General features: G+C 38.0%; 2 long non-coding RNA genes across 6 annotated transcripts; both read right to left on the bottom strand.

Moving 5' to 3' along the window:
• Positions 1 to 5553: 5553 nt before the first annotated feature.
• LOC149926752 (uncharacterized) lies at positions 5554 to 6391 on the bottom strand. The gene is made up of 3 exons (XR_016473578.1): positions 6266 to 6391; positions 5957 to 6205; positions 5554 to 5854 (listed from the first exon to the last, which is right to left on the bottom strand). It is a non-coding gene; the product is annotated as an uncharacterized LOC149926752 (long non-coding RNA).
• A 1680-nt stretch (positions 6392 to 8071) lies between these two features.
• On the bottom strand, positions 8072 to 10269 carry LOC149926751 (uncharacterized). Of its 5 annotated transcripts, none has more exons than XR_016473575.1 (7): positions 9550 to 10269; positions 9404 to 9473; positions 9046 to 9329; positions 8917 to 8965; positions 8629 to 8781; positions 8377 to 8546; positions 8072 to 8283 (listed from the first exon to the last, which is right to left on the bottom strand). It is a non-coding gene; the product is annotated as an uncharacterized LOC149926751 (long non-coding RNA). The 5 variants fall into 5 exon arrangements; XR_016473577.1 differs by having other exon boundaries at positions 8629 to 8857; positions 8922 to 8965; XR_016473574.1 differs by having other exon boundaries at positions 8629 to 8814; positions 8922 to 8965.
• Between the last annotated feature and the right edge of the window lie 12951 nt (positions 10270 to 23220).

Genomic DNA, 23220 nt, shown 5'->3' with positions numbered 1-23220 from the left:
AGCTTCAGTGGCTCATCTGAAAATGTCATCCAGCAGCTTCTAGCCACGAACTGGTGTTTTATTTGAGTTGTCCCAGATGCGTTCGTTTTTCAACGACTCCGTTTTTATTTTACAAATAAAGTTTTCAGAGGAACTGAGAGAGAGCAGAGATGCACAAAAACCATTCTATCTGTTTCGTTTCTTTTTACATAGATGGCAGCAGCTATACTATATTATCAATTTTTCCCTCTGAAATTACTATAAAATATCATTCTATTTTTGAACATAGATGACGACAAAATCATTCACAATCTTTCATTTATTTTTAGTTTTGGCCCTTCCAAATTTTTTTAGGATGTGGGATTTTCAATTCATTTCAATTAATTTATGCCCTTGCCTGAAAAATATCAATTGAAATCTATAAAGATTTGGATAAGTATCATTTCAATTACTTTGAATCGTTATCGAGTCTGGAGATTTCGAGTCTACTAAGAAATTGTTAGAGTTTTCGCCCCCTTGACCAATATACTTGAAATTGGGAAATTATTTCGTAATAAAAAACATTGTTCGTAATGACAAAACTAAGAAATATAACCCTTTAAAGATACCTCTGAAATAGATGATTTCTACATGACTATCTCATTCTTCGTAACGAACCACAACCCCAATTTTATTCGCATTTACCAAATTTTGTTTCCTATCACCTAAATGTTTTCGCTTTACCCAAAATTTAATTGTTTCACCAAAAACTAAAAATTAAATCTTCATTTGAGATAAATATTGCCATAACAAAATGTTTAATTTTTTAAAATATTCCCTGTAATTATAAGATTTTCCCATGTTAAATCCCGTAAAGAAAAGTTTAGATTTAGTTGTCAAAATATTTTTGGTTGCCATGGCAAAACGGAAACCCATTGAAATGTTTTCCTTTGGGAAATTTCAACTTGCATGAAGGTCTCCTAAATCCGCGAGTTTGAACAAAATCGGTGAGTAACACCTCGGGTTGTCTCTTTGTGAGTACAGGCGTCCGATTGACTTAAATGAAAACGAAACAGTGTCGCCTTTGAAGGAAGTGTGTTACATCCTTATCTTTAGGAATGCGAGAGAGTCCGGGAGCCGTTTAGCCTCTATGAGCGAATAACGGGGCCTGTAGGGCTGCCCGTCCACTCCGAGGTAATCGCGTGGCCACAAACGCGTTTTAGTTCCGCAAGAGTCGAGGGGAGAAAGAGGTCAATCCGCGGAGGGCGAAGAAAACGAGAGACCGTCCGCCGTTTCGTTACCGAAAACCCCAACCTGAGCGGGACACCATAAGAACGTGATACGACCCCGATTGACGTCACAGAGATCGTGAATGAGGGTGACAACCGTCTTGGAATCCGAGCAGATGACAATCGCTCCATGGAGGTTTTCCACCGCGTGCGAAAGAGCCATCTGTACAGCTCGATCTGATTTATTGGTTGCCCGGAATTTATGTAGGACGCGGCGCCCACACCATGGGCCGGGATCACGAAAGGCGCACCAGCAACTCCCGAGCTGTCGGTGTAAATGCCATTTGCTTCCTTAGCATGGGGCTCCAAGGTCGCGAAAAGCAATTGCCGTAACGCTTCTGTACTGTACTCGTCCCTGGAGTGGGGAAGCAAACAAGATAAGATCGTGAGCGATGTATTGGTTTTGGGCAATTGATCCCGGGAAGTTTGAAAGAGCCAGATAAGGTTGAGTTTTTAAGCCAGGCGCCACCCTCGAAGGAGGAAGGAGAGCCGGCCCTCTAGGATCTCCAAGGGCGGTAATTCATCACGAAGCAGCAAAGGGTAGGACACCGGACTGTCAGCCGCACCAAAAAGGGCGAGATGGGGAAGATCGCGGTGACCCCGGCGAATGCACAATGGGAGAATGGCCGCCTCCGTTTCCATCAGTATGGTCCCCAGGAGAACTCGTAGCGCGGCATTCGGGACTCTGTCCAGCTTACCGAGCAAAGTGCTAGTCGCCGAAGCAAACAGAGGTCTCGTAAAGACCAGCCTGGACCTGATGAGTTGATTCAATGTAGGGTATCCATGAGAGTTTCACATCAAAGATAGCCCCTAAGTGAAGATAATTGGACACCCGAGTCAGAGGAGTACGTCCGACGGTTAGTGAGAGATCGGCCGGAGTGCGTTGATCACGAGAGACGACCATGTATTGGCAGCGCTGGAAAGTTGAGGGCCCATGTGACGCCATAATTCGAAAGTTGGCCGAGGGTGAACTACATATAGGCACCTCTACAAATCCAAGCGGCAATGTCTTCCGCGTGTTGACCTTGGTCAACCCCCCATGACAGAGAGATGGAATCCCGTCGAGGATGACACTGAACAGGATCGGGCTCACCAAGCTGCCCTGAGGGATACCTCGAGTGACCGGGAAAGGCACGAAAAGGGTACCATTAACCCGGACTTGCGCGGTGCGACCGCGCAGAAAATATACCTTTCAGATCGCTGCGTTGTAGCTTGTAGAGTAAAGCCTGATGGTGGACGCTGAGGCCGAGTTAGTTCGTCGCTAAGGTACATTGGGCCGCTGTAGCAAGCCTTAGAGCATTATCCGTAGCCCTGCGACCCATGCGAAAACCGGATTGCTCAGGGGGAAGGACCAAGCCAAGCGGTTAAGGACAAGTTTTTCCCCAGGTTTTGGGAGCAGAGGGATTTCCCAAATATGAAGAAGGGTCAGTTGGAGCCTTTTCGGGCTTCAAGATTGGACGAAGAACTGCATGCTTCTACCGCGAGACTTAAGTCCTGATACACAAAGAGCATTGTAGAGTGCCAGCAACGCCGTACGGAACGCCGGAGTCTAGTTTTTAATTATTAAATTAGAAACATGTACAAACCCTGGGACAGGGCCGTTTTTACGCACACGCTATCTAGGCTGCAACCTAAGGGCCCACACCACCAAAGGAAAATTTTAAAAAATTCATAAAAAGCTTTACGTGCTATATCAAAATAGATGGCGCTAGTGCTACCATACTATCAATATAGTAGCGTTAAATAGTAATAACAGATAAAATTAACGGATCTATTACTAAAATAATTACGCAATAAAATTTAATATGATATGCTTAAAGGAAAAGTCCAGGTTGGGTAAAACTTGGGTCTATATGAAAGATCATGTTTAAATATACTAAAAAATATCAGTCGCAAAATTGTATCTTTTTTTAATGACGAGAAATTAATTTTTAAAACGAGCGAAATTTACCGCCAAGCGAGCTGCCATTTTCTTTCGCCTTCCCTCCGCAGACCGCACGCGGAGCAAGCGCGCGCGGGGAACAGAGCGCTGTTAAAGCCTGTTATAGCGCGAACAGCGCGTGATTAAAGCCCTAAAACGTCACCCCGAAACAAAAAATGGCAGATCGCTTGGCGGTAAATTTCGCTCGTTTAAAAATTAATTTCTCGTCATTAAAAAAAGATACAATTTTACGACTGATATTTTTGAGTTTATTTAAACATGATCTTTCTAATAGACCCAAGTTTTACCAAACCTGGACTTTTCCTTTAAGCATATCATATTAAATTTTATTGCGTAATTATTTTAGTAATAGATCCGTTAATTTTATCTGTTATTACTATTTAACGCTACTATATTGATAGTATGGTAGCGCTAGCGCCATCTATTTTTATATAGCACGTTTAGTTAGGTCTTTATTTTCTTTAGTTTGTCGTGTCATCCTACTTCATTCCAAGTGTGTCAATCGGACCTATTTCATACGAGCGAAATACAAGTTGGGAGGGGAGAAGGAAACCAACAAATAACGCCTCGTAGTGAGGAACGGAGGAACTAAGTACCCACGTAGCAATGACAACGTTTCAGTTTCGTTGAGTCTTGGTTTTTTGGTTTATACAACGTTTTAAGATTATTTCTTCAACGTTGATATTAGTTGAATGTTTTCAACTCTTTTCACCGTTATATTTGATAAGATTTATAGACGTTCAAATAACGTTTCGATTTACAAATATTATTTTAGTCCGCACCCAGAAGTTATCATTAAAATTAACTTTAATTTCTTTATAATTTTCGAATTTACAACTGAAAACTGTCAAACATCCTTATTCTTAAACTTAAACAGACACTCGTAAATGATAACTCCAAATCTTCAATGTCGCTGCGCCACCTAGGCTCAAGTATTTCAATTTCAAGTAATTAATGTTAAATTAAACTTAAAGTAATTGATTCTAAATAAAATACTAAGCTTCATAAACAATTTTTTTAATTTCTATAGTTCATATCTTCCATTCGTTAGTATTATGAAGATAATAACATAAATACGTTCTTGGTAATATAACATCTAATAATGATATAAATAATATCAAAAGGGACATAATTACGACAATTGCCATAATTATGTCACTTTTGATAATATTAACAACTAAACGTTCAAATATTGTTTTTCTTACGTTTTAATATAAGCATGTTTTCGAGTAAAACACGTTTTTGAAACAGCTAGAGCAAAAACACGAGAACCACCAATGGTCTAGAGAGTGAGGAGTAAAAACGCGAACAAGTAAAGAGACCGAAGAGGGGGAGAAAACTAAGCTTTATTGGGGAAAAATATGCGGTACTTCGGCCGATAGGCCTTCAAGGCGAAAAACTTTATTAAATATTTTTTTTGACAAAATCGTAAGGCTTAGACTGAAGCTTACACTTGTTTAACACTTGGTCCTAAAATAATGGTCATGCTCATGGCAGGGCCGTCTTAAGGCATGGGCTAAATGGGCTACAGCCCAGGGCCCCCAGCCAGATTTGGGGCCCCGGAAAGGCCAGCCATACAGCCTCTACTCTAGGGATAAGGGTTTGGTTGGATAAATATTATTTATGCTCATTTAATGTTATGTATCTTTTAGTTACGTTTAAAGTAATTTGACTCTTCGCCACATCGCGTATCATACGGTACCAACAAATTATATAACCTAAGAACAAGTCACTGTCAGTAAAATCTATTTTCGGTAGGTCTATGTTATACTTTTGAAAAAAAGGTTTTGGTTTGATTTTTGTGTAGTTGAATTTAGACCAAGGTTCATAAATACGCTAATAAAGGTTGCCTACTTAGCGGGGTTTTCATTTCCCCGTCGTCTGCTCTTCGGTCTTCTACGCCAGCTATGACGTCAGTGGGAAGCCTAAAGACCTGATGCAACCTTTACTGTGTGTCGACATTGCTTTCTTAAATGTTTTTTAAAGCATCGTTTTCAATTAAAATTGCCTTTACATATGCTAATAAATAAACTGAATAGTCTGTTATATGTTTGCACTATCTAAAGTACAAATGCTCTGAAGTTTTCATTATTTAAAGGTGGCTAAAAGAGGAAGCTCTATTTTTGTTTTTGGGAAAAACTAGAGTATTAATAATTCAATTCAATGTAAAACGAGCAATATCTCATTTATCAAAGTATTTAATTATAATTGTTTATTAAACTTAAATAAAATATTTCAGTTTTAAGAATATAAAATTATTTCTAATAATATTAGAAATCACTTAATTATATAAATATTACAAATAACTATTGATCAAACTTCAATTTCAGTAGAGTTGTAACTACTAATTATATGTAGTTAAATATAAAGATTGAGATCAAAACAATAACTAAATACTTTTTTCTCAAGAGTCCAGGTGGAGGCTAGGGTCAGAAGACTGAAGAGCCCGAGAGTTAAGATATAAATAGGAAACCACATGGGTGGTTAAATTCAATTACAAAAAGTGACATTTGACAATTTTTTCTTGAAGACATCCAGAGTGCCCGCGCACACAATGTCATCTGGGAAGTAGTTCCAGGGAATAATAATCCGATGAAAAAAGGATAATTTTAACGAGTCACATTTGGAGTGCCGGAGTCATAGCTTACGACTGTTGCCTCTCGTTCTGAAGGTAGAGACCAAATATGAAAAATAAGATTAATTCGGATCATGGAGGAGCTTGTAGAGGGTAACCAGATCAAGAACTAATTAAGGGAAGTTAGTCTACCTGAACGAGAAAAATTCTTAAGCACTTTTACCATTATTATCTTTATTATATCTGAAATAGAGATTTACATTAATATTTTAACATGCTTTTGTTTTAAAAATCTTGATTAAATTTTCTAATCCGTTTACTGGCTTAATTTACTTTAATCAATTGAGTCAATCACTTAATGATTAACTATTCCTAATTTCTTCAGCTCCTCGAATCGTGAAATCGTCACTGTTTTGGCCTAGACTTACTACTGGCTAAGATCTTTAAACCAAATAAAAATATATATTGAGTTTATTTAAATGACATTTTTGGGTTACTTACTTTAGTTTACATAATTTAGTGATCATAAAATGGTCGTAATGGATACTAATTTCATTTAATTACTAAAATATGTCAAAGATACAGCGATAAGACAATACTACAGCATTGATTTCAATGCGGAAATCTGAGCTTCTGGCTTCCCACTGACGTCACCATCCCGGCATCGGCTGCTTATGCAGCTAGCCAATGACAATTTATTTCGCTCAGTAGGTCCCCTTGAATTTAGACAACGGACCTACAAAGGCTGACCGTTGGGGATCACAAAAGTCTTAAGAAATAATTTAGCCCAGGGCCCCAAAAGGTCTTAAGACGGCCCTGGCTCATGGCATTTTTCATTGTATTTCCAGATGCTATTTACCTATTCTGTTTAGTGTGTTAAGCTATTTAGAAATTTAAAAGTAATGGAATATTTAAAATTAAGGACACTATTGGATTTAAACTGTGATATTTTAATTTTTCAGGGATTTAAATTACATCATCGCCTTTATTATGCACTGAGAAAAATATTTTTATGAAACTAGAACCATAGTAACGCTTGGTTTTAGTCTGTTAACAGCTGTTGAGGAACATATATAGTGATTTCAGTATCACGTCACCTATACTTTTTCCCATAGATAAAAAATCCCGCGCAAAATGGCGGCCATAGCCCAAGCTACGAACTGAAATACGAATATTCTAAGTGTATTGGCTTATGGTCTTATTAGCTAGGTATTAATAATTCAAGAAAATTAGATATAACCTTTTATCAGGATTTCAACTGTAATTTTTATTTCTTTGAAATGTATACCTAGCTAAGATGTGGGGTGGCGGAGTGGTTAGCACTTTCGCCTCGCAGCAAGAGGAGCCGGGTTCGGTCCCAGCTTGTGGCACTGGGTGAAAACTCGGAACAACTCCTTCTGCTTTGAGTTTGCAAGTTTTCTCCCCACTGGTTTAAGGGGTTTTCCCCCGAGTTCTTCGGTTTCCCCTTCCACAAAAACTTGTCTAGGCTAACGGTAATAGCAGAGAGTGTAAAGTCGCTTCGCTACACAGAGAGGCGCCTCTCTTAAAAATCCGTGGTACGATTTTATTCGCCGAGAACGTGCTCAATTCCCGGGCGTTTGATGGCGCTAGTAGTCTCTCCGGCGCGCGCTAGATTAGAGTTTGAGAAGACGCAAAAAAGGAAGAGTGTTTTAGGTATTTTTGCGTGTTTAATTTATTTTGAAATGTCTTGTTCGGTTAAAAATTGTAAATCGAATAAAAAGGTAACCACGCGTCTGTCTTTTTTTTTCAAGTTTCCAAGGGATAAAGACCGGTGAATAGGCGTTTTAATTTAATAAGCCTATTCTAATACATTAACATTTCTTAAAACTTAATAGTTCTGCAGTGGCTGCAAAATCTAAACAGTGAAAAGCTCCAAAATAAAACTACAGATTACTTACACTTTAACCACGTATTTTGCGGTCTTCATTTCACCGACGATTGTTTTATGAATATCAAAATCAAAAACAGGCTTACACCATTAGTTACACCTATTATTTTTTGGAAAATTCCAATGAAACCACGGTTTTCCCTAGGTAAACTGAAGGCAAAAACATATCCCGCCATGGTCTCTTACTGCCTTATGTTCATTTATAATTAATTCAAATAGTAGCAAATGAAAATGCACCTGAAGATCATGTTACAACTACAATCTGGTGTAATGTAAACGCAGCACTACAAATGCCAAATTATGCCCTCCAAAATCAATTCAACGAAGAAAATGATAATTTATATAAAATATTCACAATGATGAACACTAGCTTTAAATGAAATTTTTTTACAGTGGATAAAGTCAATTCCTATGAATTTAAACCCAGAACTATCTATTGAATTCTATTCCATTTAAATATATTTGTACTGAACATAATTATAGCCATTCAACTAAACATTTTGACAATAATGAAAACGATAACATTGAAGGTTTCGTAGACTTCGGTCCATATGGAAGGTCAAAATAGTACGCAAATCAGGCCCTAGTGTTCATGGTGAATGACATAAAACTGAAATTCAAACCACCAATTGGTTACTTCCTCACAAAAGATGCTTGTCACGAACAGACTTTGAAGATATTGCTTCATGATTGCGTAACTCACCTAAAACGTATTGGCCTTATTGTTAAAGCTGTAGTCTGTGACCAAGGAACAGGCTATCAGTGGAAAAGCCATTAATTGAAATTGATCGTCCACATCTCTTGAAAAGTGTGAGGAACAATTTCAAACGGTACCCCATAATAGTGGAAGGCAATCTAGTTTCTTGGGCAGTCCTAGAACATTTTTTCAAAATAGACCAAGAAATTGGTAAGTTTCAAAGCACACATAAGCTGAAACGTAAACATATCAAGTTACCAGCATTTTCTAACATGAAAGTCAGTTTAGCTGCCCAAATTTGCTGTCAAAGTGTTTCTAATTCAAATGGCCTGTTCACTGGGATTAGGAGTTAACAATTGAAAGCACATACACAGCAGAGTTCCTCTTACACATGAACGGCCTTTTTGATTGCTGCAATAGCAGGACATTAAACAATGAAACACACTGTAAGAGAGCAATGACTGATCAATCCATCCACATACCAATGCTGAAAGAAAAATTGGAAAGGTTTAATATATGGTAGCTTCAGAACTGTAGGTATAAAACCTTACCTTGTATTGAAGGGTGGAAACTATCAATTCAGTCTTTGCTACTCCTATGGAATTATATAAAGGATAATTTTGGTTTTAAGTTCTTAGTAACTGCAAGAAATAGTCAAGATTTTTAGAAAACTACTTTGGTTCCTTTCGCCAATAAGGAGACAATTGAGATCATCCAAATCCTCAACAATACCAGACCGCGTACAGAGCTGCATCAGTCAATAGCCTCTTAAAACCATCAGATTCATATTGAATTGACAATTTGGATGACTTTATTTTAAACAGACTCGTTTAAAGCACCAGCTCCTGGACCATGATGAAGAATTGTCCAAATATGATAACCATTGGGTTTTGCAAGGTAAAGGACAATTCACTGACGAAGATTAAGAAATTTACAAAGCCATTGAAAGTCCAAACCTTCTAAAAGAAAATGTTCTTAATTATATTTCAGAATATTTAATTCACCGCTGCTATTCAAAACACCAACGTTCTACCATGGTTTTGGTATATTTAATTAAGACTTGGCCAGCCCATAAAATATTCCACTTTAGATTCCACGAATTTCTTTTGATATATTAAAGAAGTACAGTTGATAATAATGAAATGAAATGAAATAGGGAGGGATTTTTCTTGTACTTACTTTTATATTTCTTACGGAATCAACTGTTTTACTTAAATAGTTAAAATAATTTAACATCACAGCTGACTGAGCTGAATTCAACTTTAACCTACTGAGAGCAAAATTTATTTTTCTTTGATAAGCAATTTTACAGTGCCATCGTGTGTCCGGGAATTGCAAACACCGTCGTCTGCTTCTTCAACGCTCTCATGGGGAAAAAACGTACCACGAAATTTTAACATTACGGGGATAGGAAGAGGCGCCTCTCTGTAGCGAAGCGACTTTACACTCTCTGGTAATAGTTAGTGTAGGGAGCTGTTGGCTCGATCTCGTGGCATGCAGGGCTTGCCACCACCCTCCTACGCATTGTAACCCGGCCACCTGAATTAAGGGCTTCAAAAGTCGCATGATGACTTAGGCCTAAGGTGGTGCCTTGGGTATTAGTCCAGCTGATTACCTAGCTAAGATATTTAAAAAAAGAATTTTATTAAACTAGAAACATAAAACCATTGGCTGTTATCAGCTCTTGAAAAAATATAGGTCAAAATTGATATTTTAATACATCACAAAGTAGACCCGAAGCTTGAGGAATGAGCTTAAATATGAGAGAGTTAGTTGAATTTCAAAATGAACCAGATTCTGATCCAAACATAATTGCAACTTACATGGAACTTTATTTAAATTTATTTGGTTTTATATTATTTTAGGCTTTAATGGTATCATAGATTTCAAAATGGAGAATTTTGATACCTCAACTTGTTAAAAAAGAAGGCGAGCAGTTTCAGCAAGATATTTTTTACTTCAATTTGAAGATGCGAGCTCTAAATCCTATACAATTTGCAGGAGTACCTAAGTTGAATTTAAAGCTCATTTGTATTTTGTATCTATGTACCTGATATTAAAACATTTTAAAAACGTTCCGAAAATTACGTATATTTTACGTTACTCTAATAAACGTTCAAAATTGAATTAGAATTTAGTTTCTTGAACCGTTTTATCAACCGTATTTTAAGACGTTCCTTAGCCGGATATGATCAACGAGTCAATAACTTATAATTATCAACTATTCATCAATCGTTTTTCAACGGTTACCAAAGAAATTTTGCTATCTAAGTAGCATGGGTCAAAGTTTGTGTATTTTATTTATTTTTTCGTCGTTCTGTGGAGATGCTATCGCCATCTAGCTACGATATAATACCATAGCCTAAAAAAAATCCAGAAAGGCGACAATAAATAGTCATTTTATGTGGTCAATCTCGAGTCGAGCATCCATTAAACCTTCCGCATATGAAAGGACAGGGATTGTCACACTTTTGGTAATTATGTCACTTTTGGGAAAAAAACAATTTCGGCGAAATGACGGCGGAAAAATATTTGTTATCGGGTATCAAGAATATTAGCAGCATCTCAAGCAACCTTGGGTGCTCGGGTACTCGGTTCCACGCAAAATTGCGAATCGGAAATAATATGTCGAAACACAAGCTTTTCGTCGTTGGGTACCCGGTTGTAGATAGGCAACGCGCTCACTATATTTACAAATCGACGGGTGTTCTCGGGCTCAGGCTCGCAATGGGATCTCGGTCTCAGACTCACTATAGTTACTCAAGCTTGGTCTCACTTTGTTTTAAAACTACTAAAGGCTCAAGCTCAAGCTCGATGTTTTAAAATACTCAGTCAAGCTCAAGCTACGGGATCACTATATTGTAGCTCTGCTCAACATGATATAATTAAACCCTTTCGAAAGTTCTGGTTTCCTAGAGTTGCTCAACCCGATTTTTCGTCGCACAATTTATTAATCAAATAGCACAATTAGCGTTTTCTAGATCCTTTTCGGCATCACTGGCACAAATGGAAGACAATCGGAGGCGGTCAGGCAGCCCTGAGCCCGGGAATCCAGACGGCGCTAGGCCGCGCGAGCTTCTAACGCTTTTTTGCCAAAATAAATTTCGAACATGGGCTTAGGGCTAAATAATATCGCGAATTGAAAGGAGATCGAACTCATCCTCTGATACGAAAACAGTATTCAAATCGGTCTCGAGCTCAAGCCGAGCGGCTCAAGCTCAATAGTAATCGTGAGTTGAGTTCGGGCTCACCTCTTATATGAAAACTACCAAAATCAGTCTCGAGCTCGGGCTCAAGTATTATGTTGGGCTCAAAGTAGTACTCTTAGTATGTTAATTTGTAATACGGGCTCGGGCTCTAGCTCCGATTAATGTGATTCATGAAATGGGTTCAAGCTCGATTTCGAAGTAATTTGTATTTTAACCGGGGCTCAAGCTCGGGCTCACTCGTAACAGTATGCTTTCCACAATACCTCAGCTCGGGCTCGGTTTTAACGTGAAAAATTATCGGGCTCGTCTCAGGTTCACAATATTTATTTCAAAAAAACCCGAACTCGGTCTTACGCAGTGTTTCCAGATGGTGGGAAATTTTTGTTTTTATTTTGGCTCTGTGGGGGAAAAGGTATTTGTTTTCGAAAACGTTGATTTTGTGGGAATTTTCATGTCTGTGGGTTTCTTTAATTTGTCTATCAATAGAAAGCCCTAAATTATCTAGAGCACTGTATTTTCGTCATAAGTGGATCACCTTTGAAGTAGATAAAACGCTACGCTAACTATGACTAGTCTTGGTCGGGTGGGTCTGGCAGCCCTTTACAACTGCCCAATACTGCCTATCACCTCAACTTCGCTCTGAACTTAAACTGTCCAATTTAACATTTCTTACATCTCTTATGATACGTTTCACGTCTGAAACGTGTCTCGAGCGCCCGAGAGAGATAAATTTTGGGGATTGGCTCCTCGAATCCCCCCCCCCTTCCAAAAAACCTATACCATATTTGTTCAAGGTCAGTTCCAGATCCAAGGGTTAAGTTTTGTTCAATAATTAAATGCCCCTTTAGTTGCCGTCTTTTTTCTTTCTGGAGTTTGCTGTCTATACAAGCTCTGACGTCACGAAACCCAGACTAAGATCTACCCGACCGAGACCTGGAGTTTGTCTACTTAGAGAGAATGATCCACTTTTCGTGAATCTTGGTTTTTATAAATAATATAAAGGGGGTGCCTCCTAATACTACAATCAATTAATGCACAGGCCTAACAACCGGAATTTTTAAACATTGTAATTTCAATAAAATATGTTTAAAAAGTTAATTTTTCAAAAAGATTTAAAATTTTTGAAGGGGGCGGGGCTAAATAGGGGTGTGGGAATTTGTGGGAAATTTACTACCCAGCAATGGGAATTTCAACTTTCAAACATTGGCAACACTGATCTCACGCTGTTAACCTATGCTCTCCTGGAGGCTGATTTTCAAAAAGCGGGCCAGAATCAGGTCTGTGCTTAATTTCAAATAAACAATTCAAGGATTAATTACAAATATACTAATATTCGTTAACTATTATTTCTTTGCTTGTGTTAGAATTCAACGCAATATGTAACCCTTCTGGTTCACCTTCGCCCCATACTTAATTTTGTTTTATTTTTTGATTTATTTACTTTTGCTGTTACATTTATCCCTCCACTCTTGATCATTTATAGTAATTGTTAAGTATTCTTTAAGTCCCCTACATCAAACATCTTAGAATTTTCAGCTCCATTTAATAAAACTAGTCACAGTGTTAAATATAAATTAAAATTAATGATGAATTAAAAACTTAAATAACTTTTGAACCATACATACAAATTAAATATAGTTTATAAATCTGATAGAACTCAATGAACCCCCACTATAAAATATAAAATTGAGATAATTAATTAAACAGGGTACTTAATATAAATTGTAAACTAAATCCCTGCCTTTAGCCATGTTAAAATTAAGAGCTCTTTGCATCTGGAGATAATTGGTGTCTTTTTCCTCATTTTTATTACCGTGAAAAGCTCTCTCCGAACCGACCCAACCCAATTTTTCTCAGAGGCTTTGCCGAACCAAACCAGTAATATGCCCTGAACTCACAGCGTTCCCATGGAACCTTTGTCTAACAAAAAGCGCACGTTTTCCAAGGCCAGGTCATAGGTCAAAAGTGTGCCTGGACATTTTCGCTTGACAACAAAATAAATATAACCTCGTGATTTCCTGGCACCTTCACCCCCACCAACTCTGAGACCCCCACAATCACGCGGAGACAACCCCAAGGGACCTTTCGTGGGTCAGGCAACGTCATACATCCCATGACAGGACACGAGTGTTAGGTGCTCCAATGACCCAAGTAAAATGGGAGGTCACCATTACTTTCTATTTTCAACTCCGCCCTGAAATCCCCGGAACAAAACCAAGTGACAGAGCCCCAGAAAGAGAGAATTGGTATTCTGGAGAGAACTCAACTTGCACCAGGAAGGAAGGAAGTCCGCCGTCATTACCCGGAGAACTCGGTTTCTCGGGAGAGAGAAAGACCATGTTGAGATAAATATAAAATTATGTGCGATGAAGTCGCGCTTAAATATTAATTAACCCTCAATGCAAACCACATGATCGGAACAACCCTCACTGACTGCCTAGATGACCCACAGCCAGGACATTCCGACCGGAAAAGTATAAGCCGAGCCGTCATGAATCCGGGAAGCGTAATGCCCTCAACACCCTCAAATCACCTGTTGATCAGCCAATATCTAGCCATTCCGAGGGAAGAAAACCAGATGACCGAGACCGATTCCCTCGCCTAACCAGACGTTTCAGACCAAAACCCGAAGTACCTACGCCCCCGTCAGCTTGTGAAGTAAAAGAATATAGGAAGAAACCCGTGTGTGAATAAAGAAACGCGTAAACAAGCAATCCCCAAAAACGTCCCGTTCTGTGAAGTGCGTGTGTCGGGCATCTTACGTAAACCGAGGAACGAGAAAACCCGTAAACGAAGAGACGACAACGTAGCGGAGGACACTGAAATAAAATGATGAGTAGAATTTCCATCATAATCCCCCCCCCCCCATTGTAGAGTACCCAGGGTTGAAATAAGAAATAGTCAGTGAAACGTAGAGAAAAAGTCTTAGAAAGAAAGTTTAACCCCAAGCTTTTGTTCGAGAAAGGTTTAAAGCAGGTTCCCTCAAAGTTGAGAGTTCATTCCGCTTCGTGTATTTATACAGTTCGGACTATATTTTTAGTTCGCATTGTACCCTCGTTGTAGCCATATTTGTTTAGTTTTATTTTGCGTTAACATTCCCATTGTGTAATTGTCGAATCTCTAATTGAAGTGTTTATTATTTAGTGTAAGTGTATATTTGTTTCTGCTCCCTCCGACCTTTGAGTCCAAGATGCCTGAGAGTAGGGATACGGGAACCGATCCAATAGAAAATAGTAAGCGATAGATTCATTAACAAATTTAAGGTCAAAGAGTGTATATTTTCCTGTTTAAATTCCCCCTTGTATGTCGAAAAGCTAAAAGAACCATAGTGGAGATGGCCTAACCATCACTAGAAGCAAAGTAAAATTATCCCCTCAGTCCCCCCGCAATTTTGTTAATTTTTGTCTGTTAGTGTTATTTTATAAAATTGAGTGTGAAATAAAGATTTTGTGATTTATTAACGACAAAGGGTTTCCATTCTGAATTCGAATCTCCCCGTATGTAACCCCCTCTCTCAGATTTAATTCAACCCACGAAACCACGACTCGCATTTTGTCGCCATCTTCCCCCGCCTTGGTGAATTAATATCTTTGAGCAAGGGCTAGGAATATTTCTTATCAATCATCATAATACGATTTTTCCTAAAAAGGTTATAAATATTATAGCTTCAGTGACTCATCTGAAAATGTCATCCAGCGGCTTCTAGCCACGAACTGGTGTTTTATTTGAGTTGTCCCAGATGCGTTCGTTTTTCAACGACTGTCCGTTTTTATTTTACAAATAAAGTTTTCAGAGAAACTGAGAGAGCAGAGATGCACAAAAACCATTCTATATTTTTACATAGATGGCAGCCGCTATACTTTATTATCAATTTTTTCACTCTGAAATTTCTATAAAATATCATTCAATTTTGAACATAGATGGCGACAAAATCATTCACAATCTTTCATTTATTTTCAGTTTGGGCTCTTTCAAATTTTCTTTAAGATATAGGAGTTTCAATTCCTTTCAATTATTTTTTGCCATTGCCTGAAAAATATCAATAGAAATCTATAAAGATTTGGATAAGTATAATTTCAATTGATTTTAATCGTTATATATCGCGTCTGGACATAACAAGAAAAGATTTCGAGTCTACTAAGAAATTGTAAGAGTTTTCACCCCCTTGACCAATAAACTTGAAATTGGGAAATTATTTCGTAATTAAAAACATTGTCCGCAATGTTAAAAGATACCTCTGAAATAGATGATTTCCACATGACTATCTCATTCTTGAAACGAACCACAACCCCAAAAAAAATGCGAATTTCATTCGTATACACAAAATTCTATTCGCATTTACCCAATTTTATTGGAAAATACCGTAAGGTTTTCGCATTTACTCAAACAAATTCACAATTATCCAATTTTGTTTCCATTTACCCAAAGTTATGGGCATTTACTCTAACTCATTCTCATTCGCATAAAGCGAATTTTGTTTCCATTTACCAAATATTATTCTAATTTACAAATTTTATACGCATTTACCCAAAATTATAAGCATTTTTTAATTTTATTTGTATTCACCTAAACGTATTCGCATTTACCCAATTTTATTTATATTAACCAATTTTATCCGAATATACCGAAACCGTTTCGCATTTACCCATACTTATTCGTTTTCATTCACCAAAATTTATTAGCATTTATCCAATTTTGTTTCTATTTACCAAATTTTGTTCGCATTTGCTAAAATGTATTCGCATTTACCCAAAATTTAATTGTTCTAACCGAATTTACGTTAATTTACCCAAAATGACCCGAATTTCACCAAAAATAAAATCTTTATTATAGTTAGATATTGTTATAAACAAATAATTAATTTTTTAAAATATACCCTGTTATTATAAAATTTTCTCATGTTAAATCCCGTAAAGAAAAGTTTAGATTTAGATGTCAAAAACATTTTTGATTGCCATGGCAAAACGGAAACCCATTGAAATCCCCGAGTTTCATTCAATGTGGGGATTCCATGAGAGTTTCAAGTCAAAGATAGTCCCTAGGTAACGATAATTGGACACCCGAGTCAGACTGTCAGAGGAGTATGTCCAAGGGTTAGCGAGAGATCGGCCGGAGGGCGTTGATCACGAGAGACGACCATGTATTGACACTTCAGCGGTTGGAAGTTGAGGCCCCACGTGACGCAATAATCCGAAATTTGGTCGAGGGCTAACTACATATAGGCACCGCTACAAATCCAAGCGGCAATGTCGTCCGCGTGTTCTCCTGGGTCAACCCCCACGACAGAGAGATGGAATCCCGTCGAGGATGACACTGAACAGGATGGGGCTCACCGAGCTGCCATGAGGGATACCTCGAGTGACCGGGAAAGGCACGAAAAGAGTACCATTAACCCTGACTTGCGCGGTGCGACCGTGCAGAAAATATACCTTCCAGATCGCTGCGTTGTAGCTTGTAGAGTAAAGCCTGATTGTGGACGCTGTGGCCGAGATGGTGCGTCGCTAAGGCACATTGGGACGCTATAGCAAGCCTTAGAGTATTATCCGTAGCCCTGCGACCCATGCGAAAACCGGATTGCCTAAGGACCAAGACAAGCAGTAAAGGAAAAAGTTTTCTCCAGGGAAGAATTGCGCGGGCCAGTGAGAACATCTTAAGAGTTCCCCCTCGGAAGTAAGGGCGTTGTACTTCGCGGGAGGTCCCTCCGAAATCTTGGGAGTTGTCGTTTTAAATTGAAAGGTTTCATTCTAAATTGTTAGGCTTAAATATGCGTAATCGCATTCAAAATGTCGTCTTCTCGAACAAGAATTGAGTTCTACAAGCATTGATCTGGAGAAAAACACTTTAATTTGGTTCAAAATGAAACTAAATAAATTGGTAAGAAAAAGCAAGCAATCTCGTTGGATGTTTGAACAATGTCGGAATAGATCAGAAAAGCCAACACGTCTTAATTAGTTAATTTAAGAAAAACCGCGTGTTTCGTAAATTTGATTGTACAATTCAGAAGTTATATTCGGAACAGAATTCGCACTTGACAAGAGTGTCCGCGTTCCTTGAGACACTCTGGTTGTTGTCCCAATTGGCCGATGTCTCAAATTTTCTAATTTGACGACTGACGGAACACCCACAATGTCCAGGAAGTCATAAAAGGGCTCTTCTTTGATGGCGCTGATATCGACTGAGAGGCTTTCAGGGCCAGGGACCACTTCCCTCTTAACGGGTAGGGTCGCGGCTGGGTCCACGTCAGGGTCAGGATTTTCAGGTTGAACAATGCGGGCGGTGTCGGGTTTTTCGGTGTAAGATTGAATTTCTTCATTTGTCAGGCGTCGTAGCTGCACCGAGCAAGGAATAATTCCCCATCGACGACAAAGGCTCTCAATCAGCCATAGTCGTGACGATGTTCGGGGTCGTGGATCTGGTTCGTGACTGGTCGAAGCGCCTCTTCGGTTTGCAGGAAGACCATTAATTCGAAGGGGAGCTCGGAAGGTTCCTTTCGTGGCGAGGTTTTGGTCCCGAATTGGGCACTTAGGTAACCGTGCCTTCTGAACTTGACGTGCTTTATCGTATCGGCCTTGGTATCCACGCTTTGGGCAACCAGATGTTTTACATATTGTGTGTGTTCATTTGTGGGCATTCAAATCGGTTTTTCGTGCCGACGCGAAATGACATTGGTCACATTGAAAGGGTTTCTCGCCCGTGTGAGTTCATTTGTGGATAGCCAAATTGGTTTTAAGTGCAGACGCGTAATTTTATTGGTCACATTGAAAGGGTTTTATGCCCGTGTGTTTGCTTTTGTGGAAATTCAAAGAGTTTCTATGTGCAGATACGTAATTACACTAGTCACATTGAAAAGGTTTCTCGCCTGTGTGAGTTCTTTTGTGGATAGCCAAATTGGTTTTCCGTGCAGACGCGAAATTACATTGGTCACATTGAAAGGGTTTCTCGTCTGTGTGTGTACTTTTGTGGGCATTCAATTGGTCTATTCGGGCAGACGCGTACTTACACTGGTTACATTGAAAAGTATTGGAGTTTTAAATCCAATGTTAATCAGCAAAGCTACACTACACTAACTAACTAATGAAACTAGTGAGAAATCATAACGTAGTGATTTAAAAAAAACAAACGTTTATTAAGAATGAGTACTTTACAAGATGAACGACATATTAGGAGTGACGGCAATAATAAACGCTGTAAGCGAATATATATACACATAAGGTTAAAAAATAGTAATATAAGATTAGTGATTAAAAATATATCTTATTTACAATAAACATTTTTTAACCTATTACAAAAACTAAACGAGAAAAGCCGATAACGCTTTTTATCTTCAACAAAAAGGTTTCTCGCCTGTGTGAGTTCTTTTGTGGATAGCCAAATTGGTTTTCCGTGCAGACGCGAAATTACATTGGTCACATTGAAAGGGTTTCTCGCCTGTGTGAGTTCTTTAGTGAATAGTCAAACGGTATTGTTGTGCAGACGCGTAATTACATTGGTCATATTCAAAGGGTTTTTCGGCCGTGTGTTTTCTTTTGTGGATAGCCAAATTGGTTTTAAGTGCAGACGCGTAATTACATTGGTTACATTGAAAGGGTTTTATGCCCGTGTGTGTTCTTTTGTGGATAGCCAAATTGGTTTTAAGTGCAGACGCGTAATTACATTGGTCACATTGAAAGGGTTTTATGCCCGTGTGTTTGCTTTTGTGGAAATTCAAAGAGTTTCTATGTGCAGATACGTAATTACACTGGTCACATTGAAAAGGTTTCTCGCCCGTGTGAGTTCTTTTGTGGTTAGCCAAACAGGTTTTTCGTGCAGACGCGAAATTACATTGGTCACATTGAAAGGGTTTCTCGCCTGTGTGTGTTCTTTTGTGGATAGCCAAATTGGTTTTAAGTGCAGACGCGTAATTTTATTGGTCACATTGAAAGGGTTTTATGCCCGTGTGTTGGCTTTTGTGGAAATTAAAAGAGTTTCTATGTGCAGATACGTAATTACACTGGTCACATTGAAAAGGTTTCTCGCCTGTGTGAGTTCTTTTGTGGATAGCCAAATTGGTTTTCCGTGCAGACGCGAAATTACATTGGTCACATTGAAAGGGTTTCTCGCCTGTGTGTGTACTTTTGTGGGCATTCAATTGGTCTATTCGGGCAGACACGTACTTACACTGGTTACATTGAAAAGGTTTCTCTCCCGTGTGAGTTCTTTTGTGGTTAGCCAAACAGGTTTTTCGTGCAGACGCGTAATTACATTGGTCACATTGAAAAGGTTTCTCGCCCGTGTGAGTTTTTTTGTGGATAGCCAAACCGTTTTTTTGTGCAGATGCGTAATTATACTGGTCACATTGAAAAGGTTTCTCGCCGGTTTGTTTTCTTTTGTTAACAATTAAATATACCTTTTGGTTCGTGGCATAGTCGCACTCACAAGGAGACGACCCGAGGTGATAATCACCGATTTTGTTCAAACTCGGATATAGTGTACACCTCCATGTACCTTAAAAAAGCTGCGAGGGAAAAGTTGCGACGGGCTTTCTTTTTGCCATGGCAACCGAAAACGTTTTTGACAACATGATTTGTAATTTTTCCATTGAAAATAACATGGGAATCTGAAGGACTTTAAGGGTCCCTGTGAAACCTTTTAAAAAATAAAAAATTTTCAAAATTTCAAAAACGTTAAAATTACATTTAAATTTTTTTTAAAAATTAAATTTAATAAAGTTTAAATGCAATTTGGTCAATTGAGGGACCCTTAAAATCCTTCAGATTCCCACGTTATTTTCAATGGAAATAATTCCAAATCATGTTGTCAAAAAGGTTTTCGGTTGCCATGGCAAAACGAAAGCCCGTCGCAACTTTTCCCTCGAAGGTTTTTCAAATTACATGGAGGTGTACACTATACCCGAGTTTGAACAAAATCGGTGATTATCACCTCGGTTCGTCTCCTTGTCAGTGCACTTGTGTTTCTTCCCTTCTCGGCTGCTCATTTTGCCAGTTTGACGCTTAGAGTTCTACGCGATGTCTCTTTTAGAGTGAGGACCCTTACGAAAATGGGGGATCAAACTGCTAGTCAAGATTTGATAGCTTTTAGATCGGAAAATAGTATAATTTTTTATCCAAATTGGGATCAAATTGTGCCTTATAATTGATCCAAATTGGGATCAAATTGTGGCCTAATATTTGATACATATTTGGATGAAATTGTGCCCCAAAATTTTATCAAATTTAAAAAAAAAACAATTACACTTAACCAGGATCGAATTTCAGGCCCCAAATTTTGATCAAATTACAATCTTGTAATAGCCTTTTTCAGTGCTTGACTTAATTAAGTTTTTCGGATACCAAAACTGTTCAAAATCTAGAAAAATATTTAAATCTGTTAAATGCGTATACCATGACTGTGTAATGCTCTGAAAACCATAGAATGTACGTAATATAAAACCCTTTATTAATTCAATGCAATAGATCCATATATAACATTAAAAAAACTTAATCCATTGGTAGATTTGATACCACTTTAGCTGTCAATCCTAAAACGTTTCTGTTTCTTTCCTAATTTTGCTCAGTTTATTACCTAATGTTTTTACTATTTCCTTTTTTGTAACATTCGAATGTTTCTCGAGAACAGATTCTAGAAGTATGAATGATATTCTACCAAAATGGTCGAGAAACAAAATTGATCAGGAGAAAAATGTGACTTACGAATTAAATTCTTTATGGCGGGTCTAAATAGCCCTTGACGGGACTCCGTTGGTTTACCTTGCGGTGCGTTAGCTGCTCGGCCCATCACTGTGAGCACACCCTTCGATGTTCAATATTAATAATAATAATAATTTATAATTGTATGTAATTTTATTTTAAAATAGGCGAATAGTTTTTAAATGTATAGTTTTTAAAGTAAAAACCAATATAATTTTTTATAGTTAAAAACGTATGTCCATATATTTCAAAGGACATCGCACTTCTTCTATGGGATTTGGCTTTCGACCGATTTTTTTCAAATTTAAACATGTTTTTGGGTTTGATCAAAGGAGCTAAATTGTCCATTGCCATTTTTTCCTAGCTCCTATAGTTTGGCCAGTAGCAGCGGTCAAAAGTGGACGAAACTTAGTGTAGTCTATTTGTTAAAAGAAGTCTCGGCCCATCGTTTAGCGCTCTATGTTTGCGCGTCGCTAGTCCGGGCTCACTATCAATAGAGGTTTCTTGCCGAAATTCCGGGTGCTTCCCAAAACCGAGCGTCGTATTTGGTTTCGTTCTGTTCGTACGACGTTCTGATCATGGACTAATCAATACAGGGACGGAAGGCAGATAAGTTTTCGCGGACAGCGATTGTTAAATGTGCGCTCTGGCGGCGTTTTCTGGAACTAACGACAAAATGAGTCAAGGGGGATGAAACTAAAGGGGGTAGGGAAGGAATTCTAGTCAAGTTGAAAAGCAAGCATGGCGCGATGTGTAAGGTTAATTTATTTTAATTAAATTTATATTAAGTTGTATATTTAGAAATATGGATTTTTCTTCGTATACATACGAAACTTTGATCTCTATTTAACCCGAAAAAAAGAGAAATAAAACAGATTTGGGCGTTTCTAATATTGGTAAGATAATGTTTTCCAAGGCTTAGAAGATAAATTATATATAAATTATAAAATCATTGCATTCCTTTGGAAGGTGATGAATTTAAAAACTTGAGTTGGAGTAATCTACTAGCAAATGTTTCTGATACTGAATGTGAAAATGTACCTGACACAGACAAACATGTTGAGAATATGAAGAAATCCTCTGTAAACATATTTGACGATATATCTAATGGTAATAATGTTTATTATGTTATAACTGTTTATGCTGCTTGTAATATAATTCAATCATCACTACATAGATTCAACTTTTCATTCCAAAGTACCTGAAGAACACAGTTTATTAAAAACTGATTTAATAAATGTACTGAACGAAGAGACAGCTAAGAAAAAAGTGACACGAAAGAAAAAGGAACCTTTAAAGAATCAAATAGTGTCTGGTGAGTTTCATCACAAATATAACAGTCCTGCTCAGTGGTGTAAATAGCACTGCCGCTAACCCTGCAGCACAGAGGGGCCCCCAAAAGTTTATGATTAAGGAAAAAAGCCCCCCCCCCCAAGTCATTTTTGTGGGGGACATCGGAGTTCCTAGTTACGCCACTGGCCCTGCGTTTGCCATAGTATATGACTGATTTTATTTTTATTCTTACAGTGATATCTTATGACAAAATTTTTGATCCAGCTTGGGATCAAGCCATTGTTTCTTTAAATATTTTAAAGAAATTATGTGACGATGATAAAAAGAGGGACATTTTTTCATGGGTGAATTCAATACAAAAGGAATCTCAAATATATGTTGGGTTGAAACAATTGTACAAAGGTGTTTTCACTAGTACGAGGGAAGACAATGTATATGATAAACACAAATCTATATTCTTGTCTAATTTAATTAACTGATGTTGAAAAAGAAACTGGCGTTAAAAATTTTATTTTTCCCCTGTACAACAGTTTAATGTTGAATGCTAGAAGCGTAACGAGGGAAGATGTTGAAGAGAAAAATGCCGGGATAGAAAATAGTAATATTTTATATTATGTCAGTGGTACGGTGATTAATAAACTGTTGAAACCTTCTAAATCCAA

Source organism: Leiobunum rupestre, chromosome 9, assembly GCF_980474605.1.
Source record: "Leiobunum rupestre chromosome 9, qqLeiRupe1.1.hap1, whole genome shotgun sequence".
NCBI lineage: Eukaryota > Metazoa > Arthropoda > Arachnida > Opiliones > Sclerosomatidae > Leiobunum > Leiobunum rupestre.
The sequence above is the reverse complement of the archived record's forward strand: the minus strand, read 5'-3'. Positions and strand labels throughout refer to the sequence as shown.